The sequence below is a fragment of the Phascolarctos cinereus genome, unplaced genomic scaffold, assembly GCF_003287225.1.
Source record: "Phascolarctos cinereus isolate Bilbo 61053 unplaced genomic scaffold, phaCin_HiC Scaffold_1;HRSCAF=81, whole genome shotgun sequence".
NCBI lineage: Eukaryota > Metazoa > Chordata > Mammalia > Diprotodontia > Phascolarctidae > Phascolarctos > Phascolarctos cinereus.
The window spans coordinates 81,189,245-81,200,637 of NW_027555514.1; positions in this window are offsets into that span (position 1 = coordinate 81,189,245).

Genomic DNA, 11,393 nt, shown 5'->3' on the forward strand with positions numbered 1-11,393 from the left:
ATGTTTAATGAAAAAGAGAACTTTCAAGCATTCCTGATGAAAAGATCAGAGATGAACAGAAATTTTGACTTTCAAACACAACTCAAGAGAATCATAAAAAGATAATCATGAAAGAGAAGTCATAGGGGACCCACTAAAGTTAAACTTTATATTCCTATATGGAAAGACGATACATGTTTAAAAAAAAATCTACGTACACAGAGAGGGCATGGGAGCAAGTTGATTATATTGGGATGATCTAAAAAAAAAAAAGCCAGATGGATGAGAAAGAGAGATGCACTGGGAGAAAGGGGAAGGGAGAGGAAGAATAGGGAAAATGAAGGAAGAGCTTTCACAGTGAAGGGAGAAATGGCAGGGTGTCAGTGCTTGAATTTTATTCTCATCTGAATTGGGTCAAAGAGAGAAGAATATACGTACACACACACACACACACACACACAACACACACACACACACACATACACACAGAGTTGGGTATAGAAATCTATCTTCCTCAACAGGGAAGTAGGTGGGAAAGGGTATAAAAGAAGGGGGGAGTAAAAAAATGGGAAGGCTGACTAAAGGAGGCAGTGGTCAGAAGCAAAAGAGACTTTTGAGGAGAGACAGGGTAAAAAGAGAGAGAGAGAGAAGGATAAGCAAAAGAAAATAGGATGGAGGGAAATGCACAGTTAATAACCATAATTGTGAATTTGAATGGAATGAACTCACTCATAAAACAAGAAGCAAATAGAATGGATTAGAAACCAGAATCTAACAATATGTTGTTCGAAAGAAAAGCACTTGAAACAGTAGACATATGCAGTTAAAATAAAAGACTGGAGCAGAATCTATTCTGCTTCAGTTGAAGTAAAAAAGGCAGGAGTATCAATCAGGATCTCAGAAAAACCAAAAGCAAGAATAGACCCAATTAAAAGAGATAATTAGGGAAACTACACCTTGCTAAGAGGTACCATAGACAATGAAGATACATTAATACTAAATAAATAGGCACCAAATGGCGTAGTATCCAAATTCTTAAAGGAAAAGTTACAGGAGTTACAGGAGAAATAGACTATAAAAAATACACTACTTGGGAGACCTGAACTTTTCTTTCTCAGAGCAAGATAAATTTAACCATAAAATGAATAAGAAGTTAAGGAGTTGAATAGAATGTTAAAAAAGTTATATATGGCATTTCTCTAGAGAAAATTAAATGGAAATAGAAAGGCATATGCCTTTGTCACAGCTGTACATGACACCTTCATAAAAATTAATCATGTATTAGGGCATAAAATCTCATAAGCAAATGCTAAAACACAGAAATATTTAATGCATACTTTTCAGACCACAATATAACAAAATTACATTCAAGAGAGGAATGTGGAAGCATCAATTAAAAATTAACTAGAAACTAAATAACCTAATCCTAAAGAATGAGTGGGTCAAATAATAAATCTCAGAAATAATAAATAATTTCATTAAAGGTAATGAAAACAATGAAACAACATATAAAAATCCATGGGATGAAGCTTGGCAGTATAAGCACTTAGTACTTAGAAGAAATTTTATATCTCTAAATGTATATATCAATAAAAGATAGAAACAGCAGATTCATGAAATGGGTATCCAACTAAAAAATTTTTTTTAAAAAAGAACAAACTAAACATCCTCAATTAAACACCAAAATTAAAATCTTGAAAAATCAAAGGAGAGATTAATAAAATTGAAAGTAAAAAAAACAACAACAATGAACTAGGACCTGGTTTTATGGGGGAAAGAACCCAATAAAACAGATAAATTATTGGTTAACTTTATTTTTTAAAAAAGAAAGAAGATAATCAAATTACCAGTATGAAAAATGAAAGGGGGAATGAAGACAAAATTAAAGCAATTAGTAGGAGTTATTCTACCCAATTACATGCCAATAAAAGTGACAGTCTAAGTGAAATGGATGAATGTTAATAAAAACAGTAGTTGCTCAGATTAACAGAAGAGGAAATAGAACATTTAAATAACCCTACCTTAGGGGGAAAAAAATTGAACAAGCCATAAATGAGCTCTCTAAGAAAAAATCCCCAGGAACAAATGGATTCACAAGTGAATTTTACCAAACATCTAAGGAAAATTAGGCCCAATATTATGTTAACTATTTGAAAAATAGGCAAAGAAGGAGTCTTATCAACCTCCTTTATGACACAAATATAGTTTTAGTACCTAGACCCAGGAAAACAAAAAAAAAAAGGAAAGAAAAAACTACAGGCCAATTTCCCTAATGAAAATCAGTGCAAAAATTTTAAATAAAATGCTAGCAAGGAGATTACAGTAATGTATCACAAAAATTATACATAATAACTCAGCAGGATTTATATCAGGAATGGAGGGCTTGTTCAATGTTAGGAAAACTATCAACATAATTGACCATATCAGTAACAAAAACAGGAAAAATCACATAGTTATTTTGTCAAAGCATAATGCTCACTCCTATTGAAAGTATAGAAATAGAGATTTTCTTAAAATTACAAGTAGTAGCTATCTAAAACCAAGAACAAGCATTGTTTGTGGTGGGTAAAAGCAAGAAGTCTTCCCAATAAGATTGAGGTGAAGCAAGAATATCCATTATCACTATTATTCAATGTTATACTAGAAATGTTATAGAAATGCTATAGCAATAAGACAAGAGAAAGAAATTGAAGGAATCAGAACAGGCAATGAGGAAACAAAACTATCACTCTTTGCAGATAATATGATGGAATACTTAGAGAACTGTAAGCAATAATAAAAAATTAGTTGAAACAATTAACAACTTTAGCAAAATTGCAGGATATAAAATAAGCTATAACTCATCAGCATTTCTATATACTTCCAACAAAATCCAACAGGATTGGACAGAAAGAGAAATTCCATTTTAAGATAACTGCAGACAATATAAAATACTTTGGGGTCTATTTGCCAAGATAAACCCAGAGATTATAAAAACGCAATTACAAAATAATCTTTATACAAATACATATTTAAACAATTAGGGAAATATTAATTGCTCATGGGTAGGCCAAGCCAATATATTAAAAATTACAATTCTATCTAAGTTCATTTGCTTTTTTAGTACCATACCAGTCAAGCTACCAAATAATTATTTTATGGAGCTAGAAAAAAAACAAAGTTTCCCTGGGGGAAAAAAAGGTAATATATTCAAAATATATATAAAATCAATGAAAAAATGTAAAGGTGGTCTAACAGTGCCTGATTTAAAACTGTGTTATGAAGCAGTAATCATCAAAATAATCTGGTACTGGCTAAGAAACAGAGAGAAAGATTGGTGGAATAGATTAAGTAATACACAGTAGTTAATGATCATAGAAATCTACTATTTGATAAACTCAAAGACCCAAGCTTTTGGGGCAAGAACTTATTATTTGACAAAAATTGCTGGGAAAATGGAAAAGAAGTTTGGCAGAAACTAGGCATAGATCAATATTTCACACCACATACCAAGATAAGGTTAAAATGAATAGATGATTTATTCATAAAGGTTGATACCAAAAGTAAATTAAGGGAACATGGAAAAATGTACCAGTTTTATCTATGGATAAGTGAAGAGTTTACGACCAAGCAAAAGATAAACAAGATCATGGGAAGTAAAATGGACAACTTTGATTACATGAAATTAAAAAAGTTTTGTACAAATAAGATCAATGCAGCCAAAATTAGAAGGAAAACAGGAAACTGGGATTTTTTTTACAAGTTTCTCTGATAAGGGCCTCATTTTTCAAATACATAGGGAACTGAGTCAAATTTATAAAAATAAGTCATTACCCAACTGATAAACGGTTTAAAGGATGTGAACAGGCAGTTTTCAGAAGAAGAAATTAAAGCTATCAATAATTAAATGAAAAAAAGCTCTCTAAATCACCATCATAAAGAGAAATGTCCATTAAAACTATTCTGAGTTACCCACTTCACAATTATCAGATTAGCTAACATGATAGAAAAGGAAAATGACAAATGCTGGTACAGATGTGGAAAAATTGGAACAGGGTTGGTGGAATCGTGAACCAGTCCAAACATTTCAGAGAATAATTTGGAACTACATCCAAAGGACTACAAACTCTTTGACCCAGCAATACCACCAGTAGTTCTGAATCCCAAAGAGATCAAAGAAAAATGAAAATGATCTATTTGTACAAAAAATATTTATAGTAGCTCTTTTTGTGGTGGCAAAGAATTGGAAATTGAGGGGATGCCCATCCATTGGGGAATGGCTGAACAAGTATATGACTATGATGGAATAGTACTGTGCTATAAAAAATGATGAGCAGGATGATTGTAGAAAAACCTGGAAACACTTATATGAACTGATGCAAAGTGAAGTAAGCAGAACCAGGAGAACATTGGACACACTAACAGCAATATTTTGATGAAGATCAATTGTGAAAGACTAAGCTACTCTGATGAACACAACAATCCAAGACAATTCTGAAGGACTTATGATGAAAAAAGCTATCTACCTCCAGAGAGAGAATTGTTGAACTCTGAGTACAAACTGAAGTATAATTTTTTTCACTTTATTTCTCTTGCTTTGTTTTTGGTGACATGGTTAATATGAAAACATATTTTACATGATTTTATATGTATAATTGACATGATTTTGCTTATCTTCTCTATGTGTAGGGAAGGGGCTGGAGGGAGAGAAAGAATTTGGAACCCAAAAGTTTTTTAAATGAATGTTAAAAATAAATTAAAATTAAAAATAATCATAGCAATAGCTACTATTTACATAGTGCTTTAAGATTTGCAGCTATGTTGGGCAGCTGAAGTACTGGGCCTGAAGTCAAGAAGATTCATCTTCCTGAGTTTGAATCTGGCCTCAGACACTTCATAGCTGTGTGACCCTAGGCAAGTCACTTAACCCTGTTTGCCTCAGTTTCCTCATGTGTAAAATGAACTGGAGAAGGAAACCACTCTAGTATCTTTGCCAAGAAAACCCCAAAGGGGTGACAAAGAGTTAGACATGACCAAAACGACTAAATAACAAAAACAAGTTTTGCAAAGCACTGAAAAAATATTATATAATTTTATCCGTTCAACAATCCTGGGAAATAGGTGCTATTATTTTCCACATTTTACATATGAGGAAACTAAGGCGAACAGAAGTTAAATGACTTCCCCATTGTTAGAGGGCTAGTAAGTGTTTGAAATTTAATTTGAACTCAAGTCTTCCAGGTGTAATGTTCTATCTACTTACCCAGCTATAGTGTTCTGAAAGGGCCATACATAAATTTCAGTTATTTCTATTATTGTTGTTATTTCATGAAACTATAAAATTCATTTATCCTATTCATTCATCCATTATCATACAGCATTGTTAAGTAGATGGAGAATTAGGAAGATCTGGGTTTAAATCCCACTTCTGGCTAGCTCATGAGCTCATAATGAGCTAGTCATTTAAACTCGGTTATCTCATGTGTAAAATAGGAATAATAATGCTTGTAATACCTATCCCACAGGGTTGTTGGGAGGGTCAAATGAGATTAAGTGTGCAAAGTACTTTTGAAACCTTAAAGTGCTATATAAATGCCAGTCATTGTTATGATTATTATTACAAAATACTATGCTAAGTCCTAGAGTAATGGACTAACCATCTGCTAATAATATGAGTTACACTGATTTGAGCTACTCCAATTTGTGCTTAAAAAAAATAATTAAGGTATCTTCTATTTCTCACTGTTCCTTTCTGATTTATCCCTGCAGAGCAATAGATGGATTTTGAGAATGCAAAATCTGTTTGTTTTGGTTAGCTAGGGGGTGATGGAGGGAATGGAGAGAGGGAATGGGATTATCATACAGAACAGTACTTCCATTAGTCTGAGTGATCAGAAGGCATTAGGAAAATTATAGCTCCATTTGACAGCAGGTAGGGGCAGAGTGATCTTTTCTCCACAAAATAAAAAAATCCTCCTTTTTCTCCTTTTCTTGATTTTCCTTCCTATTTAATGTCTCCCTGCCCCAGGTTGATACCAGTTGGTAATCATCCTCTGTCATCACAATTTTGGGAAGAAGAGCAGGAAATTAAAGAGTAAAAAGGAAAAAAAATCACCATAACTGTTGATTGCTCTCCCAAGTTTTGTTATTGTATCCTAAATATTCAAGGCAATTGATTCTACTAGATAAGAACAGCCTCATAAGTAGGAAGCATAGGTGATCATTCATCAAGTGAGATTTGAAAGATTCTTAGCAGTGCTCCTGACCTCAAATATTTCTCAATATTTGTCACAGTGCTGCAAATTCCATCATTTAACTTAGAGCTTTCGTATAATTAATAATAAGAATAATAGTTAACATTTACATAATAGTTAAGGTTTGCAAAACATAGAACCCTCTTCAAACATGTATGCCTCTGGGAAAAGTAGTACTTTTGGTAAATATTCTAGCCTTTATTAATGTAGGAGGAAAGAATGTGGATGTTGACGGTGGAAGACACATAAGTATGGGCTTCAGCACTTACTGAGTGACTTTAGCAGATCACTTAACTTCTCTCTTAGCTTACTTCTCTGTAAAATGGGGATAATAACATCAACCATCTCAAAGGATTCTTGTGAGTAATGTGCTTTGCCAGTCTTAAAACATTATATAAACATGTCAGTATTATTACTCCCTGTGGAACTGAAGTGGAAAATTTCTGTCATTGGGAATATTCAAAAACTGGTTGGGAGGCTGCTTGTTAGAGATATTGTAGGAAGGATTCATGCATGGACAGGGGATTGGACACAATGACCTTGAAAATCCCTTCCAACTCTGAAATTCTATATGGTCCTCTAATCTAATAATTCACTATTCCCCAAACATATCTTTGGTATTCAGAGACCTTGTGTAGACCCCCACCCACACCTCTTCTCTGTGCTTATGTGAGCTCCTTGTTGTTCAGTCAGGTCCAACTCTTCATGACCCTATGGGGTTTTCTTGGTAAAGATACCAGAGTGGTTTGCCATTTCCTTCTTTAATCTTATGCAGGTGGGAAGGGGGGAGGGTTAAGTGACTTGCCCAGGGTCACAGAGCTACTAAGTGTCTGAGGTCAGATTTGAACTCTAGTCTCTCCGACTCCAGGACCAGTGCTCTATCCACTAGGTCACCTAGCTGCCTTCCTCCATTCTTCCATTAAGTCCCAGCTTCCTCTCCAAAATTTAACACACTCCACTGTGATTCTACCTTCTCTGGACTTTTACACCACTCACTACCTGTGCCAATCATTAGCAATGATTATACATGGCCTTACTATCCTAAAGTTTCAAGTGTACCTATGTTCTCATCCCAACAAGATTGCAAATTCCTTGAGGGCATGGGGCAGGTCTTAAATTAGGACTGTTTGTTCCTCCTTCCTTTCACCTTCAAGTAATACCTTATTCATAGTTGCTGTTGTCTTTGTTTAGTCATTTTCAGACCCCTTTGGGGGTTTTCTTGGGAAAGATACCAAAGTGGTTTGCCATTTCCTTCTCCATCTCGTTTTATAGATGGGGAAACTGAGGCAAACAGGGTCAAGTGACTTGCCCAGGGTCACATAGCTAGGAAGTGTCTGAGGTAACATTTGAACTCAGGTTTTCCTGATTCCAGGCCAGGCCCTTTGTCCACTGGGCCATATAACTTCCCGGGATCCTCAGGTAGATGCTATTGCTATCCCCATTTTATAGATGAAGAGATTGAGGGTGTTAGAGGTTAAGTGATGCCCAGGGTCATACAACTAGTAACCATGTGAGGCAGGATTCCAATTTCTGTCTTCCTGTCTCCGAAGCCAGCCTTCTACCTACTATGATACCTAGCTGCCTAGTTAAAAATTCAGCTCTGAGAAGCATGAGCCCACCCAGCCCCACCCTACCCTCCGCCCCAGGTCACTAGGCTATCACTGAAGGGACAACTTGCTTAGTGGCCTGAAAGGGAAAACCATTGCTTCTAAAGCTGTCTAATTAACAAGTGTGGAGAAGATGAGGCTCTGGGAAGAGCAGGTTCAGTACTCATACTGATCAGGCTGCAGTGAAATGCTTCTCCAGCACACCCCAGAGTGAAGAGCATTACACATAACAGTTAAGACAAGAAGGTGTTTATTAGCTCTTTAGTCTCCAACACTTTAGAGCTCACTACTGCAAATTTAGGGCAGCAACATCAGCGTCACCCAAGGGGATATGAGAAGCAGCTGTTTGGGAACAGTAACTGCGCCATTTAGTGATGATTTATATCTGGAGGCAAAGTGAATTCGATAGAGGATGGCAGGGTGTGGGCTGCAAACACCAAATGAAGTATTAAGGTGGATGTTGTAAGACTTACTTTTCTTTTTTTTTCTCTCACTCACCTTTTTTTTTTCTTTTGGACTAGGCAATGGGGTTAAGTGACTTGCCCCAGGTCACACAGCTAGTAAGTGTCATATGTCTGAGGCTAGATTTGAACTCAGGTCCTCTTGACTCCAAGGCCGGAGCTCTATTCACTGTGCCACCTAGCTGCCCCCCCTCTTCTTTTTTTCTGGAAGGAAAATATTGTTTGCACTACCCCTGAAGATGCTATACAAGGTTGAGGTTTTTTGGGGGGAAGATATTAAGCAGCTAGGATTGACTAACACTCAAGCAGCACCATTCTTTTCTCTTGTAATCTTTGCTCTATCCTGTTAGTTTGGGTTTATCAGACATCTAAAATATCAAGGTTGTAACTACCAGAGCTTTTGTGGGATTCTTTTAAAGGTACAGAAAATCCTCCTGTCCACATCTGTCAGTTGGAAAGGCATTCTCCATCTCCTTCTCCTCATTCCTACTGGAAAAAAGTCTGGGAGAAAGTTTGAAATGTGAGAATTTATTAATCCATGGAATTTACTTATTTGAGTCCCTCAAGGATCTATTATTTTCTTTGTATCAGCATTTTTTCCACTAATACAGGTTACAAATGTGCCTATGTTTTTAGTAGACAGTCTCTATGAGTTGCTAAACTCTAGAACAAAACAAAATCATCATTGCCTAATTATCAACTCTCAAAGTTTCTCTGGGTTCAGCTATTCATAGTCACTCACCATCAATACCCAAAGCCTCTCCAGGCTTCTAGATCTGCCAAAGAATCTGATCTTTTAATACAGCCTCAGATAACCCCCATGTGGGGAGGAATGGTCATCTTCCTACCACAATGAAGCACTGAAGCAGAATGTCAGTGCAGAAAGTAATACAAGTTTATTCACTAAAATAGCTTCTTCCTCTCTCCCCATGAACCTTCCCCACCCCCTTTTCTGGTTAAAGATAATCCTTCATGTTGTCTTTGTTCTCTTTTATCTGGGGAACATGTGGGGAACCTTCCTCTGTCCCAGATATTTAAGGCCCTTTGGTACAGATTCAGTGTGGAAGAACTGGATGGTGAAAATTGTTAGAGGAGGCATAAAGCCAATAAACCAAGAAAGCCATCCAGGGATTAAGGGGTTCTTGGAGTAGGGCTTTGGAGTTTTTACTCTCTGCCTAGACAGGATGAGGCAGGTACAAGGGAGAGATGTTTTCCTAATTGTTTTCCAAGCCTTCAGTTTGAAGACATAGGCCAGATTTATAAGAGACAATCCAAATCATTGAAAAGAAGGATTCTTTCACTCATTATATTCATATCCTCAGCACCAAGTAGGGTATCTGGTACATAGCACACACTTAATAAATGCTTTTTTATTGGTTAATCACCAGATTACAGAAAACCAGAGTGTGAAAAGCCCTCAGGGCTCACCTAGTCTACCTTATCCTTTAATAGACATCTCTTCTCCAACAGTTAATCACCCAGCCTCTGCCTAAAGACCTTCAGTAAAGGGAAGCCCAGTGGTGTTCTGGACCCAACTTGTACACCCTTAATACTACAAATAAAGACTTGATTTACTGTTTTGTTGGTTGTCTGGACTTAAGGCAGTGATGAAGAAAGTGTTAATAATGCAGATTAAACTTTAAAATGTAACATGCATGCATCTTTCCTGAACCTTAAATATTTAAGTCAACTGTTAAACATTTATTAGCACACCCCTGGGGAACCCACCACCTCCTGATTTCCTAATTTCCTTAATTTTAAATTTTCCTAATTTCCTTAATTAATAGAAGAAAGTGACTGGAATTAAGAGACGTTAGGAAAGAAGGAATTTTAGTTAAGGTTGAAAGGAAGTCAGGGAAGGCAAATAGGTGGCATTGAGGAGAGAGAGCATTCCAGGTATGGGAGACAACCAGAGAAAATGCTGAGAGCTGAAAGTCTTCTTAGTGGAATAGCCAGGAGACCAATATCCCTGGATTAAAGAGTGAGGAATAAGGTGTAAGTAGACTGGAAAGATAGGACAGTGCTAAGTTTTGAAGGACTTTGGATGCCAATCAGAAGATTTTGTATTTGATCCTGGAGGAAATAGGGAGACATTGACATTTATTAAGTAGGGAGGTGACATGGACAGACCTGCCTTTTATTTTTTTTTTAGGCAATTGGGGTTAAGTGACTTGCCCAGGGTCACACAGCTAGTAAGTGTCAAGTGTTTGGTCTGAGGCCAGATTTGAATTCAGCTACTCCTGACTTCAGGGCAGGTGCTCTATCCACTGCACCACCTAGGTGCCCCTAGACCTGCCTTTTAGAAAAATCACTTTGTTGGCTGTTGGGAAGTTTTCCCCTACATTGTGCCTAAATCTATCTCTTTTCATCACTCCCCTACTGACAGAGTTCTGCCCTGTAGGGCCAAGCAGAAAAAGTTTAAACTGTTTTCTAGAGGACAGTCCTTCAAATACCTGAAAAGAACTCTCATTTCCCCCACTAAGTCTTCTCCAGTCCAAATGTTCCCAATTGATTTACTTGATCTTCCCATCCTGGCTGCCCTCCTATGGATGCTCTTTAACTTATCAAGGTCCTTCCCAAAATGTGGTGCCCAGAACTGAATACAATGCTCTAAATGTGGTTTGTCCAGGACAAAGTCATAGTAGGGCTATCACTTCTCAAATTCTTTATGAGGACCTTTTGATGCAAATAAGATTTTTTTGGTTCTTTTTTTGTTTGTTTGTTTGTTTTTGCTAGGCAATGGGGTTAAGTGACTTGCCCAGGGTCACACAGCTACTAAGTGTTATGTGTCTGAGGCTGGATTTGAACTCAGGTCCTACTGATTCCAGGTCCGGTGCTCTATCCACTGCGCTACCTAGCTGCCCCTGCAAATAAGATTTTTAAGAGATTTTTTGAAATATGTTTAAGGTTTTTATACATTTGATCTTCAATGTTTTCTTTATCCCAAACCTGAAAATACAGTGGGGTAAAGCAAGTGACTTCTCAAGTGCATTTCAGTTCTAGAATCATAGGTGGGTCTTCATGGCCACCATTTTGTGAATGAAGAAGCAAAACTGTATAGAGGTTTAACTGACTTACTCAATTAACAAGTCGATGGACTGGCCTGAGGTCAC